General features: G+C 45.8%; 1 protein-coding gene across 7 annotated transcripts in view; it reads left to right on the top strand.

The window, feature by feature from the left end:
- Window positions 1-15394, top strand: part of ZNF438 (zinc finger protein 438) — a 156278-nt gene that overhangs the window by 114568 nt on the left and 26316 nt on the right. For all 7 annotated transcript variants that reach the window (XM_062211123.1, XM_062211124.1, XM_062211126.1 and 4 more), the window contains one exon: window positions 5385-5556. The gene's annotated coding sequence lies outside the window, so the exon portion shown is untranslated. The remainder of the gene's footprint in view (window positions 1-5384; window positions 5557-15394) is intronic.

The following is a 15394-nucleotide window of genomic DNA, read 5'->3' as shown; positions in this document are numbered from 1 at the left end:
GGGGGAGTAAGTTTTGAGCTTAGAGGACAGAACCCAGTGCTTGCTTTAAACCCCAAATACACATTCACTGGCTGCAAGCTTAAATAAGTTATGTAGCCTCCCTGTGCCTACGTTGCGTTATATATAAAATGAGGATCATAAAACACTCATTCCAAAGCTGTGATGAGAATTACATAAATTAGCACACACTTAAAAAACACTGTTTAGAGCCTAATAGTCTCAAAATAAATGTTAGTTCCCCCGTGAAAATTAAGAGGTTAAATAATTTATGGTTGTTAGTGAAGATTTACTGTGTTGTGTGTGCTTTCTTGGTGGAGAAAGAACAGGATTATGTGACTTATAAGTAGTGCAAACCAGGTTTGCTATATCATTGGTTAAGCTAGGAATTAGCAGGGCCATCACTGTGGCGTGGCTGGGTAAGCCACTGCCTGCAATGCCGGCATTCCCATTTGAGTGCCCATTCGAAGCCGGGCTCCTCCACTTATGGTCCAGCTCCCTGCTAATGTGCCTGGGAAAACAGTGGAAGCTCCTGCACCCACATAGGAGACCCAGAAGAAGCTCTGGGCTCCTGGCTTCCGCCTGGCACAGCCTTGGCTGTGGTAGCAAGAATGAACTAATGGATGGAAGATCTCTTTCTCTCCATCTCTACCTCTCTCTCTGTAACTCTGCCTTTCAAAAAAATAAAAATAAATCTTAAAAAAAAGTGGGAATTATCAAACTGTGGCTCACAGGCCAAATTTACATGGCCCACAAGCTAAGAATTTTTTTTTTTCTTTATTTGAAAGCAGAGTGACCGAGAAAAAAGGATAGAGAGAGGAGAAAGGAGACAGAAAGAAATGTTCCATCTTCTGGTTCACTTAACCAAATGCCGGCAACAGGTGGGACGGGGTGGGGCTAAGCCAGAAGCCTGGGGCTCCATCCCTGGATGGTAGCAGCCCAGCTCTTTGGGCCATCATCCACTGCCTCCCCAGACACATTAGCAGCGTGGGGGTTCAGAAGCACAGAAGAGCCAGGACTCAAAACCAGACATTCTGATATGGGATGTCAGCATTCCACGTGGCAGCCTAGCCCTCTGTGCCACAACACCCACCCCTAAAAATGGTTTTTCCAACTCTAAATCATTGGGAAAGAAAGATCAAACCCCATGACACATGAAAATGATAGCTCAATTTCAGTAGCCATAAAATGTTATCGAAACTTTATAAATACCATTTATATTGGCCATTGCTGTTTGCATACTACAACAAGAAAATGGAATAGAAGTGAAAATATTCATTGTCTGACACTTTACTGGGAAAAGTCACAGTGCCTGCTTTGTGTGAAGTTACTAGTTATTTTGGTTAAATGAGTGAGTTCTTTCTCTGACAAAACATAAACACTCACTTAAGAAAGTATATGAAATTAATCAGCTATCATTGTGGACAGAACACTTCTATTTTGTTTTGATTTAGAAACAGCATAACTTGCCACCTTGGTTAAAATTCTGTCGAAACTAGAATACAAGTTCATGAGTAGACTTAATTCAGCTCACACACTGTAGGTCAGACAAGTATCGGCATGCTAAAAATTGTGTGTACTCCCAAAAGAGTGTTACGACGTGGATTCCTCTGAAGGATTTTCGAGAGCAGAGTGTGGTCTGTGGGTGTACGTGTGTGTGCACATACACGTGTGCGCGGACATGTAGAAGAGTTCTTGACATCCGTAATTCTGTAAGATCCTAAAATATAATGAATTTTTAAACATGTCAATAAGATGAATTTTTCAGTGATACCATACTTTAAGAGTATTGTAATCCTGTTTCTAAAGTAACCTGTAGGTTTTTTTAATACTTCATAACTCAGAGCATATGCTTGAATTTTGTCATAGCGATCATTTAGGCAAATACTTTTTTCTCCTGTGTACAGTATTTTTTAACTATGACGTGGATCTGGTTTTTTTTTTTTTTTTTTTTTTTTTTTTTGACAGGCAGAGTGGACAGTAAGAGAGAGAGATAGAGAGAAAGGTCTTCCTTTGCCGTTGGTTCACCCTCCAATGGCCGTCGCGGTAGGCGTGCTGCTGCCGGTGCACCACGCTGATCCGATGGCAGGAGCCAGGTGCTTATCCTGGTCTCCCATGGGGTGCAGGGCCCAAGCACTTGGGCCATCCTCCACTGCACTCCCTGGCCACAGCAGAGAGCTAGCCTGGAAGAGGGGCAACCGGGACAGGATCGGTGCCCCGACCGGGACTAGAACCCGGTGTGCCGGCGCCGCAAGGCGGAGGATTAGCCTAGTGAGCCGCGGCGCCGGCCTTGTTTTTGTTTTTTTAATTTGGTTGGTTCCATGATCTCTCTGAGGATCTGTTTTGCCCTGGAAGATCTTCTGTCTCTGAAGTAGATTCACTGATACTGTTTGGAAAGCCCCTCTACAAGGACTTAGCAATAATAGGAACAAGACAGATGTGGACCTGCCCTGGTGGAGTTCGGAGCCCACCAGAGAAGATGAATGTTAACTTACATAAGCGTGTCTTATGTGATAACATAGAAGTTATAGGGCTTATATAATCTCTCTCTCTCTCTCTCTCTCTCTCTCTCTCTATCTATCTATATATATATGGAACATAGGGCCTCAGCTACTCAAAGCAAGTCAGAGAACATTATTGCAATTTTCTTTTCTTGAGTTTGGCGCCAATTTTGAAAATCTACCTTTAACTGAAGATGGTACTAAATCGAAATGATGTTGGATTTAGAAAAAGCATTGAAGCAAGAATTTTGAGAAATTACACATTATTACACATAATGTTTCTCTTATTGGCCCACGCGCTCTCTGCTAAATTGCTGTGTTAGGTGGGAGACGGATGGGCCTTGTGCATTTGATTTTGCCAGAAAATTATTTATTGAGTGCAACAGTCACTGTAAAATTGGAATAAGGAAAGTACAAAACGGGGTGGGGAGGAAGCCTGCCATTGCGTTTGTTAATTAGGTCTTGAAAATCAAAAACCTAACCTTCTTGAACAGAAATGTGCTTTAAGGAGGATTCTGCCTCTTTCAGAACAGTTACTGTTTTCAGTACAAAAGCCAATGGTCTTACAGCTACAGATGGTTGTACACACACCTACACCCCTGTGTGTGTGTTGTACCAAACCCAGCAACCGCGTGGGAGACCCGGAAGAGCCTCTTGGCTCCTGGCTTCAGATCAGCGCAGCTCCAGCTGTTTCAGCCAATTGGGGAGTGAACCATCGATGGAAGACTTCTCTCTCTCTCTATGCCTCTCCTCTCTCTGTGTAACTCTGACTTTCAAATAAATAAATAAATAAATCTTAGGAAAAAAAAAAAGAAAGAAAAAGAAAGCAAATCCCTGCCCTCAGTGCACCTCCCTGCTCTTTCCCCTCCAGAGGCTCCTACCCTTGGCACTGACTTGTGTTTTGAAATTACCCTGTTCCTTAAGTATGCCTATACTGACACTAAAGTTAACCCTTACCCACTTCATTCGCAGGGAGACCCAAACATTCAGTGAATTTAGAGCAGCAACAATTGATGTTGTAATATTGGGTGTTAAAGACTGTATGCCAAAATGAGATGAGATTTCCCATTAGTTATATGTCGATTTTAGATTTCAGGCTGCGTGACCGTTAGAAGCTACCGCCTGCAGGTGAACAGTCTTTGTGTGTTAGATCTGCAGAGAGTGTTACTGCATGCCCCGGGAGAAGTCCCATAAGGCCTTGTGGTGTCCCAGAGCACCGCCTCCCACCTAAAACACCCTAGGTCTGCTTCTCTTACTGTCAGTGTCCCGAGGACAGACCCAGATCTTAGGGAGCCCAGGAATAAACGAAGTTGCTGCTTTAGTCTCCAATCTACTACAGGGTTTCTAGCAATTTCCGTGATGTCCTGTTTTAATCTGGAACCACCTGAGTTAGCTGGACTCGCTCCACTCAGCTTAGAGATGACAGAGCCTGGGGGTGGGCAGGGGGCGGGGGAGTCTTCTGGAACCATTCTGAAGCTGAGAAGGGGTTCTTCCCAATCCTGCAACACTTGCCCTTTGCCACATTTGCCGCTGAGCTCTTTATACCTCCTGAAGGCGAACGTCTCAGCCGATGTGTGGTTTGCAAATATCCTCTAGTAGGTTGCTTTCACCCCGGTGATCTGTTCTTCAATGCACAGAAGTTTCCAATTCTGACACTGTCCAGTAGATCCAATTTTATTTTTGTTGCCTGTGTTTTGGTGTCATACCAATCGCATTTACTTTTCGTATTTTCGTCTGTATCAGCTTCTCTCTGCTAATAAGGATGAAACGTAATGCACTATAAATCATTGTAAAACCAGTGTGGCACGGACCAAGATAGCTGCCTCCCAAGAGTGAGCTCCTGGCTGGCAAGACAGCTCCATCAGGCACAAGCCTTTAAATGTTGTGCATCAGCTAATGTGAAAATTACATGGGCGGGGACAAAATGCAACTTGAGGTGCAGATCTATAAAGAAATGGATTATGGAAACGCTGTCAATTATATGAAAAGGAAGGGCCAGGAACGCCCTCCAAGATCCCTGTGTATCCCCCTATTAACCACTATAGAAATCCTGGCAAGAAAAAAAATGGCCCTCTCTCGCCTCCAGCATTCTTACTTTTCCCATCGTCCTTCTGTGGCAGTGCCTTATGGTCAGTTATCAGAGAGAGCATGGGGAATTGTTATCGTAGGTTGACTTTCAAATTTACAGAAATAATTACATTCTCAGAAACGGTTGTAGTTCCTCAGCAGCAGGACCGTGTATGCCAGTTGGTGATCACCGACAGGCTGGACTCACCAGCACGGCACAGAAGGTTCGAGAAGCATCTTTTCAAACAGCAGCAGAGCATGCCAGCAGCCTGTTCTGAAATGGCGTTCTGTATCCAGAGATATTTACAGAAACTCAAATGTGAACGGTTTTCTCCTTCTAAAATAACGTTGCCATTGTCACTGCTTCCCTCCCAGCTGCCTTATCTTTCTTCTGTGATTACCATGACTCAAGAGTCCTGCACAGGCGCCCAGGGTCCTCCTTGCCTGATTTCCCCACCCCCACCCCACCCCCGCCCACTGGGACTCAGCATTCACTGTGCTGGGCTCCCGCCGGTGCTGCCCAGCATGAGCCAGCATTGAGACATGCCCATCAGAGTTTGTATGGGCGTCCCTCTGGTTTCAGCACCCAGGGAACTCACACAGCAGAGAGAACACACACTTCCAGGGTAGGCCACTTCCTCCCCACCTGGCACCCAGGCCAGGTGTATGAAGGCGGCAGGAACCTGGAAGGCAGGAAATCCTTAGCTGCTCTTGCCAGACCATCTTTTTTCCTCTAAAAGCCAAATGCAATTCAATTGTTTCAAACTTCAACAGGAAAAGAAGGCACGGAAATATTTCTCTTCCTTTATTTTCTTTTAGATTTAAATGTGCGTGAGTGGCGACAAGCAAATCCTCAGTTGATGAAACACAAGAAGCCTTCGACAGCAGAAAGCAAGTAAAAGCCATCGTTTTCTGCAGAGTCCACGGGTGCTTATATTCTCCCATGTGGTTTCTGCTTATAATCACATGGAACTTTCTAGTTAAGAGCCAGGTGAGTGAAAAGCAGCCTTTTGAGCACAGGGGTTTGCGTGAACAGTCTTGTCTGTGTACCAGAGCAGTCACCCTGTCTGAGAAGGTTCCCTCATTATCAACAGGCACCCCAATAAATTTAGTGAGGGTCACAGTGTTCAATTTAATGGTGCTGTGATAATAACTACCATAATTAGTTTCAGATTTGCCTTCCTTCCCAGAGGACGAGTTTTTTTTGTTTTTTTTTTTTTTTAGTTTTTTGATGCCTACTTGAGACATGAGATGACAGCAAAATGAATGTCCTGACCTTTATAGGCTGGTCTTGGTTTTTTCGTGTTGTCCCCTAAAGGATTCGGGGAGTAGTGTACATCTAAAATAAACTGCTTAGTATAGACGAGTGAAAAACTGGGTTAATTGGGTTCAGCTGATCCTCAGTCAGGACAGCGATTCGTGGAAGACAGAGGAACAGGCTCTCACACTGTAAAACCGTCTCAGAACTACACCCGTACCTGATGACCGAAAGGAAGAACCTTCATAAAAGGCTCATTTTTCAGACATGCAGGAATTTCCCCCTCATTGTATCTGGTTTGTCTTTTTCAATTAGGAAATCAATTTGTCCTGGGGTTTTCTGAGCAGGAATGTGCTGGTGTCAGCTCGTGGGTCACGCTCCCTGAACACCAAGACCCACTTCCTTCTGCTGATGCCGGGCGGAAGCAGTCACTCGCCACAGACTTCTCTTTCCCTTCTCTCCTTGTCAGTGGGACTCTATAAATAATCACCCTTCTAACTCCTTGAAATGGGAGCCTGGGCCTTCATTTTATTGTCGGAGTTTATATAGCTCGGTAAAATGCTGTGTTTGCTTATTCAATTAAAGTTGAGAGAAATGCGTATAGACATGTGAGGGTCTTAAGGCTGTTAGATAGGCCAGTAAAAAAATTCTCATGCAACCAGTGGTCCTGAGACGTTTTGAAACATTATTGGATAAATCGGTACTCCCAGCAATAACCATGTGGTGATGTCTAGGAAAGTTTTAAATCGGCCTAGAAAGTCTTCCTGTGACTGTGTTGTACAGATAGACCCACACACGTTAGCTAAGGCGTATGTACAAGCAGAAGATGGACCCTGCTACTTTGTAAGAGAAAAGGGCTGGGGCCGGCGCTGTGGCGAAGCAGGTTAACGCCCTGGCCTGAAGCGCTGGCATCCCATATGGGCAACGGTTCTAGTCCTGGCTGCTCCTCTTCCAATCCAGCTCTCTATTGGGAAAGCAGTAGAAGATGGCCCAAGTCCTTGGGCCCCTGCACTTACGTGGGAGACCCAGAAGCTCCTGGCTCCTGGCTTTGGATCAGTGCAGCTCTGGCCATTGCGGTCAATTGGAGAGTGAACCAGCGGATAGAAGACCTCTCTCTCTCTCTGTGCCTCTCCTCTCTCTGTGTAACTCTGACTTTCAAATAAATAAATAAATCTTTCAAAAAAAAAAAAAAAGAGAAAAGGGAAAAGGGCTAAGAGCGGTAGAAGCACGAAGAGGATTGGTGGGTGAGTGCTGACATGGAGAACTCCGTGGACAAGTCTGTGCCGTGAACAAAGACCAACACGTGGCATCTGGTACAATCTCAGGAGGAAGGAGGGAGAGAAGAGTGTGCAAGAGGACTGGAGAAGTTCAGGGAGAAACAGAGCGCACTGATGTTCCCTTTGGCGCAAGAAATTCCGAAACCCTCGCACAGATTTGCCTGTCTGCGTTCTCGACGCCCTGTGTTGTTGCACGTTACACGTGTGTTGGCTCGTGTCCACCGCTGCTGTTCCTAAGGACACCCACAGAGGGACGACAGTTACCGTCTCCACAGAGGGCAGCCAAGAGAGCACAGTGAGGGAGAGGCCTGCATTTCCCTTTTTCCCTTTTTTAGTAACTTAGGTTTTTGTTTGATCCTGTGCGCATAGAATTTTTAACTAAATGCAAAAACAGTGTTAAAATAATTTTTGAAGGCTATAGCAATACAACAAAATGCTTCCTATGTGCATACCTTTTTAATGACTAATAGAAATCATACATGGACCACGAATACATGCATTCCAAGCACCCAATCAAGGACAGGTATGTGGAGTGGCTGCTTTAAATAATATATGTGAGGGCGCTTCAAAATGTTTGTGGACCTTTTTGGGAAAAGATAGGTTTTGAGGCCGGTGCCGCGGCTCACTAGGCTAATCCTCTGCCTGCGGCACCAGTGCCCCAGGTTCTAGTCCCGGTTGGGGCGCCGGATTCTGTCCCGGTTGCTCCTCTTCCAGTCCAGCTCTCTGCTGTGGCCCGGGAGGGCAGTGGAGGATGGCCCAAGTGCTTGGGCCCTGCACCCGCATGGGAGACAGGAGGAAGCACCTGGCTCCTGGCTTCGGACTGGCACGTGGTGGCCATTTGGGGAGTGAACCAATGGAAGGAAGACCTTTCTCTCTCTCACTGTCTAACTCTGCCTGTAAAAAAAAAAAAAAACAAATTAAAAAAAAGAAAAGATATGTTTTGAAATCCATGCATACGTGGGATGTTCAGAAACTTTGCAGAACAAATACGTATTATGGAAAGAACTGCCTGAATTTCATTTTTTGGCCTCAAAATACACTTACATTTTAATTCCGTCTTCTGTGAATTTTGAAGCACCCTGTCTTTGTTATCTTTGTTACCTAAGTACCCTGTCAGCAGTATTCTTTCCAAGAAGTGTTTAGATTATCATGGTGACTGATTGCTTGTTGTTTCCGGTTTCTTTCTCCTGCTTGCTCCTTTGTATTTCATTGTGCTCCATGTTGGAAATCCAGATGGAGCAGCACTAACCTGCAAATCTGAAAGCCAGGCCTTTTCTAAGTTTCCGATCTCGGAGCATTCCTGGCTTCAGATTTGGGGATTAGAGATGCAGACCTGGGAAAGTTTATGCAAATACAAGTATCCCAGAATCCTTGAAAGCAAGACGCCAACATCCTTTGAGGAATAGTAAAGCGACCACCAGACAATCTTCGTTCTTAGTCAATTATCTGTCGCACTTAATTGTGGAAAAAAACAGAGAACAGAGAAGAATAAATATCCCAGGAACCGAATGCACCGGTGGCCCGCAGACACTTGGCAACGGGTGAAAACTGGAAGTTTCTAAACGCAGTTTTCCATAGAGAAAAAAGTCCAAACAAACTGCACACAAAGGATCACAAACCACAGTGACTTGGAATTTCTTCACACCAACCTTGGAAACCAGAGATGGTGGAGCAGTTTCCTTAAATGCAAACCCAGAATTCTATACTAAGAAAAAGTACCGTACAGTCAACATTTTTGTTGATTGAGAGGGAAAAACGGTCAATCTTCCTGCATATGGGACACGGATAGATACTGCCTGGTGCTGAACAGCCAGAGAAGTGTTTTTGACAGATATGGAGCCACAGATGCGGGAAGCACCAGCCTAAGAGACTGGAAGTGCTTGTCTCCAAGGAAGAGGACACGCTGTGTTTTAAAAACGAGATGCATAGGACTATTTCTTATTACTCTGATTTAAAACTCTTCACCAAAATGAAAGATTATTCAAGCTGCATCAGAGAGAACAGACTGGAAAGTTGAAGAGCAGAGGCCAGATGGCAACTTAGGAGGCTATTGTGAGATGAGGGGACTTCACAGAGCTCAGGATGAAAAACCTACACAGAATTCAAAATAAGCTTAAGCTTAGAATGACACTCCTCCACAATTGTGTTTGAAGTGCCCTCACACAGGGAAAACACAGTGAGGAGCTGACCTAGGCTGTAGTTGTAGGTATAGAGCAACGGCTTTGGAAGACATTTCAGGTCGTGCCGGCATCCCATATGGACACCAGTTCAAGTCCCAGCTGCTCCACTTCCAATCCAGCTCTCTGCTATGGCCTGGGAAAGCAGCAGAAGATGGCCCAAGTGCTTGGGCCCCTGTACCCATGTGGGAGACTGGGATGGAGTTCCTGGTACCTGGCTTCTGCCCGGCCCAGCCTTGGCTATTACAACCATTTGAGGAAGGAACCAACAGACGGAAGGTCTCTCTTTGTCTCTTCCTCTCTCTGTTACTCTGCCTTTCAAATAAATAAATAAATCTATAAAAATAAAAAAGTGCACTTCCTTATCCAGTCCACTGATTTTTCCACACATTTTTAAGTCATTGCGTATTTGAGATTGGGCTGGAGCATGAGCCTGAAAATCGAGGTCAGTCTGCTCTCGTAAGGTTTTGGTTTGGGGAGCCGTCAGGAATAACTACCTTACCAACAGGTCTTAAAGCATTAAGGGAAATAGGACCACTTCCAAGATTTCTTCAGGACTTGCCATGAAAGGGTCTCCCGCTGGTCTCCCACAGCGACTCTGTAATTCACTGTGTTCTGTCTGCGGCTGCCAGTCAGCAGTACCTGGTGTGGAGGAGGTACCTTCTCAGCCATTTCAGGAAGGAAGAGGATTGCCAAACACTATATTACATTAATGCAAATATTAATATGAGCGTGAGGAATTCACTGAGGGGAGCAAAGTTTATTTTGCAGATTAATTTTTAGCTTCTCTAATCCTTTGATACCAATTTGAGAATTTTACTTTTATTTGTTTCTTAAGCAAGACAAGATTAAAATGGGAATAAGAGTTTATTATGTTTGAACAAATGATAACGTCTACTGCTAACCAGGATTTGTGCAGAGTGAACATCTGTGATTTGAACCAAATTGAGCCTTGAGGCATTTGGGATGTCCTGATGTTGAGCAGCATGAATTCCATCCGTGCTTGAAAGAGGTAGCTTTTTGTTATAGTTCTTCTGTTTTAAGAGGTTTATTTACATGAGAGGCAGAGATGGAACTCCTGTCTGTTGTCTGCAATGGCTGGGACTGGGCTGATCCTAAGTTGGGAGGCAGGAGCCCAGTCGAGGCCTCCCACATGGATGACAAGGCCCCAACTCCTTGAGCCATTACCAGTGCCTCCCAGGGTCCACATTAGCAGGAAGTTGGACAGGACCTGGGTCTCCAACCCAGGAAGTCTGATACGTAGTGCAAGCTTCTGTCCAGCATCTTAACCACCAGATAACACCCCCCCCCATCCCAGAGGTAACTTTATTAAACCAATGAAATATTGTGCAATCACTTTGGAAAGCAGATGTGTGTGTTTAATATACCACCTAGCAATTCATTCCTAGATTTTTACCCAAGAAATGTGACAATATTTATCTGTTCAAAAACTCCATCACAGACATTTATATTCCTTTAGGTTAACTAAAAGCTGACAACTCAAATGTCCATGAGTGGATAAATGGATAACCACATTTTATTTGTTTGTTTATTTATTTATTTATTTATTTGAACGGCAGAGTTACAGAGAGAAAGACAGATACATAGAGATCTTCCATCCTCTGGTTCATTCCCCAAATGACTTCAATGGCCAAGACTGGGCCAGGCCTAAACTAAGAACCAAAAGCTGGCCGGCGCCGCGGCTCAATAGACTAATCCTCCGCCTTGGGGTGCCGGCACACCAGGTTCTAGTCCCGGTCAGGGCACCGGATTCTGTCCTGGTTGCCCCTCTTCCAGGCCAGCTCTCTGCTATGGCCCGGGAGTGCAGTGGAGGATGGCCCAAGTGCTTGGGCCCTGCACCCACATGGGAGACCAGGAGGAAGCACCTGGTTCCTGGCTTCAGATCGGTGCAGCACTGGCCACAGCGCGCCGGCCGTGGCAGCCATTGGAGGGTGAACCAACGGTAAAAGGAAGACCTTTCTCTCTGTCTCTCTCTCACACTGTCCACTCTGCCTGTCAAAAATTTAAAAAAAAAGAAAGAAAAGAAAAAAAAGAACCAAAAGCTTTATCCAGGTCTTCAACATGGGTGGCAGAGGTTTGAGTACTTGAACCAACTTCCCAGACATATTAGCAAGGAGTTGTATCAGAAGTGGCGCAGCTGGGACTTGAACCAGCGCCCGTATGGGATGCCACCATTGCAGGTGGCAGCTTAACCCACTGTGCCTCCATGCCTGCCCCAATAAACAAACTATATTTTCATGATGAAAAGTATTCAGCAACAGAAAGAACTGAGCTCTTGGTACACACAGTGAAAGCCTATACATACCCCTTGATTTATATGGAATGATATGAAATTCTAGAACAAGCAAAACCAATTTATAGTGACAAAGTACTTGTGACTGCCTGGGGCCAGGAGTGAGTGACATGCACTGGTTACAAACGGGCACAGGGGAACCTTTGGGGCGATGCTATGTATTTTCACTAGGACGGTTCTCTTGAAATGTACTAGAGTTTATTTTCATCAGGTATGGTAAGGTGACAGGAAGATGACAGCCCTTGACAGATGATCTTATTATTTATAGTTCCCAAGAGAAAGGGGCACACCATGCAGTGAGTGTAGGGCCACTCAGGGAAGCCTGGAGTCAGCCTAGGGGCAGGAGGAGTGAGGAGCAAGCGTGGCCCGTGCCTTTTCTGTGCAGGGCATGGCAGACAATTTAGGACTGACTGGTTGGAAGTATGTCGTCAGGCTCTGCTGTAGTGTGGTCCTAGCTGTCCAGTCTCTGGGCCTGTGGTGCCTTAGGCCGACAGAGGGATTTACTTGGTGTGTGTCAGGTAAAGGCGGTAGCTCGATAGCAGGGGTTTAGGCTTTGGATTGGTTGTTCCACATATGAAGAGAAGATTCACAGGGAAGTTGTCTGCTCATGGGGAGGTCTAGGCATGGCTGGTAGGGTCCTCTCCCCTTGGCTAGCAAGGCCCCCACGATGACAAAGCAGCATGAAACAGAGGGGGAAAAAAATTAAAGGCAGAAAACCATGATTAGTACAGTAGTCACCACCCAGGTATATAATGCATCTAACTGCACACGTAAAAGGGTGTGCATCTTGTTCGTACCATTGTAAATTATACTGCAACCAGGGAAATTCATGTCGAAATGCACCAGTGTTCTTCAGACACTCCCTGAGTGCGGTATGTGGAAGGCAGCCCAGGGGGGTGCTTCTGCACCCAGGCAGCTCCTCTTGTACCTTGCCACACTGGAGGGCAACAGAGGGGAAGAAAGGCGGCTCCTTCCCTGATAGACTGTCTGAGGGTCGCAGCCTCTCGGAGCCCTTACACTCCCAGGGCAGCAAACAGGAAGCTTCCACTTTTCTAGGCGTGGGATTCAGTGTCTCGTGTAGCACTCCATGCACAGTCCAACATCAGCAACCGCGGGAAGTTCTTCCCCGTACCCCGATAAAATCCGCCCCCCGTGTCCTCCGCTCGGGGCCTGGGCCTGTCACCTGGGATTCCCCCGCATCCCGCTGCCACGCCCTTCCCAGTCGTCTAAGTCTCTTTTCCCTTTTCCTCTGTTGGCTTCCCACGAATTGCGATCTTTAGCCCGAAGTCATCCTAGGGAGATTTGCGTTGACTTGGTGCACACTCTCACAGCCCGGACCACTGGCCATGCACGCCATGTATGAGAGAAAGGAAAAGCCAGGAGGGGCCGAGGGAGCAGAGAAACCAGCACCCAGCACAGGCTTGGAAATGAGACGCACCTGGGCAGTGGATTCCTGCTCAGCCCGGTGACCCCGAGCGAGCTGCTCAGTGCTGTCAGTGCTGTTGGAGCCTCGATTTCTCAAGTCGGTGCTCAGGGCGCCCACCCTTAGGTGGGGGCGGGCCACCAGCACGTGGTGACAGCCACCGTGCAAGCGCTGGGGTGCACAGCGCAGCCGGAGCGCAGCCGGAGCGCAGCGGCCACCCGTGATGCGGTGATGTGCTGACCGCTGCGAGGCTCGGCCCCAGCGGCCCTGGGGCTGGTCACCTAATCAGGCCTTTAAATCAGCAGAGGCAGGCGGCTCAAAGAGCAGCCGTCCAGCCAGGGTGGGTGGGTGCCTTTGTAGCAGTGTGTCAGGGACAGCCTGTTAGAGACGGCCATTGTAAGACACCCAAAGACTCGTTGCTTTTTATATATGTCATGTTTCAGACTCCCGGCCAACTGTATTGTATTATGACACTTATCTGAATGACAGTGTGTCGGTCTGGTGGTGTGTGGCCTGTTTATCTCCCTGGAAACAGTCTAGGTTGACATTTCCACCGCAGCTCTGGGCTGGGTGCCTTCTGAACACATCCACAGGCACACACGCGCATGCGCTTCCCTGGGCCCTCACAGCATGGGTTAAAGGCTTTTTTTTTTTTTTTTTTTAAATCTAAATTTACTTTTAGGAACCTTTGCAAGGCAACATAACAATGTGTGCCTGAGGATTCTTCAACAAGGAATAAATGGAGAGATTTCCATTTCCAGCACCACGGAACTGTCACTTTCTCAAGTAACCAGTTCACCTGACTTTCACTTTTTAATCAGCTCGTTTTAAATACGGCATATTAACTCAAATTGAAGCAGTTACCCGAGGGCGACTTTTAAAGCACACTGTGTTTGATTTTGTTGTACTTGATGGCATTTGCCGTTTGCATCCTGTTATTAATCCTTTCTGATAGATTTGTCTAATTAATGCACTTTTCAAGAATCCAAGTAAGAAAAATCAGGTTGTGATTTCCAGAGATTTTGAAATACTGTAGAAGACACAGCCACTGCTTGTCTTGAGTAAAATGCACATTGATGTTCTGTGCGTGAAGTCTGAGATATTTTGTTAGATTTTTTTTTAAAGATTCATTTGTTTATTTGAAAGTCAGAGTTACACAGAGAGAGGGGAAGACAGAGATCTTCTCATATGCTGGTTCATTCCCCCAAATGGCCACAACAGCCAGGACTGAGCCAGGCCAAAGCCAGGAGCCAGGAGCTTCTTCTGGGTCTCCCACGTGGGGGCAGGGTCCAACCACTTGGACCATCCTCTGCTGCTTTCCCAGGCAATAAGCAGGGAGCTGGATAGGAAATGGAGCAGCCAGGACATGAATCAGCACCCATACAGGATGCCGGCACTGCAGGCTGGGGCTTTAACCCACTGAGCATCAGCGCCCGCCCCATTTAATAGTTTTAAAATATTTTATTATTTTCTGAGATAGCATCTTGAATTTACATGATAGTGGCAGTCTTAGCGGCTCCACTAAAGGAAGAACCCAACAAATAAACAATAAAATCACCATAGCCCAGCAGGGAAACAGGCACAGGCTACATATACACAGTAACCAAAGGAAAAGATATTCAACTTCAATCGTATAAAGTGAATTTTGAAACAGCCACAAAAGTCATTAAAACTGTAGTAGAATATAATTGCTATCAATTTGTTTGAAAAAGTACTTAAGGTTTGATTTTCTATGACTGTGTAATGCATCTTTGTCTAGCATATTTATGTAACAAACTGGTACCCAGTTCGGTCACAAGACGCAGTATTGTGATCGTTCAGGTGTTTTCTTAAGTTGGAGTCAGGTGTGGTTATCATACAAGTTATTCATAATTACAATAGGATTAAATATAGCTGTGCCTTCTGTGATGGCAAAAGACTAGTATGTCTCTGTGGGAATAAGTTTTCTACTTTAAATACCAAGGTATCGGAATACAGTTAGGATTGGCTTGGCGGCACGGCTTTTCTATTCTAAAACAGTTCAAATAAAACTTGTACTGTTTTTCTTCTGAGTGCATTTGCTCATCGAGGAGACTTCGCGACGTATCCAGGGGCATGGGAAGGAAGGGGTGGTGATTTAAAGCCCTCTCAGAGAGGGAGCCCCTTACAATACCTGATCATTTTTCTCGCGAGTACATGAAAAAAAATCAAACCACACTGCTCCGTAACCTCCTGTCACGCAGTAGCATATCATAAGCATTGCTCAGATGTTCAAATGTCTTAAGAAACTTAAAAAAAAAAACCTCTCATTATAAAGATCTATCGTAATTTACCCAGTTCTGCCCTTCCAGTGTATTGTAGAGAACACCTTGAGCAGGTTGTAGCTGACGACAGTGGTGAT

The sequence above is a fragment of the Lepus europaeus genome, chromosome 14 (genome assembly GCF_033115175.1).
Source record: "Lepus europaeus isolate LE1 chromosome 14, mLepTim1.pri, whole genome shotgun sequence".
Lineage (NCBI taxonomy): Eukaryota > Metazoa > Chordata > Mammalia > Lagomorpha > Leporidae > Lepus > Lepus europaeus.
The sequence above is the reverse complement of the archived record's forward strand: the minus strand, read 5'-3'. Positions and strand labels throughout refer to the sequence as shown.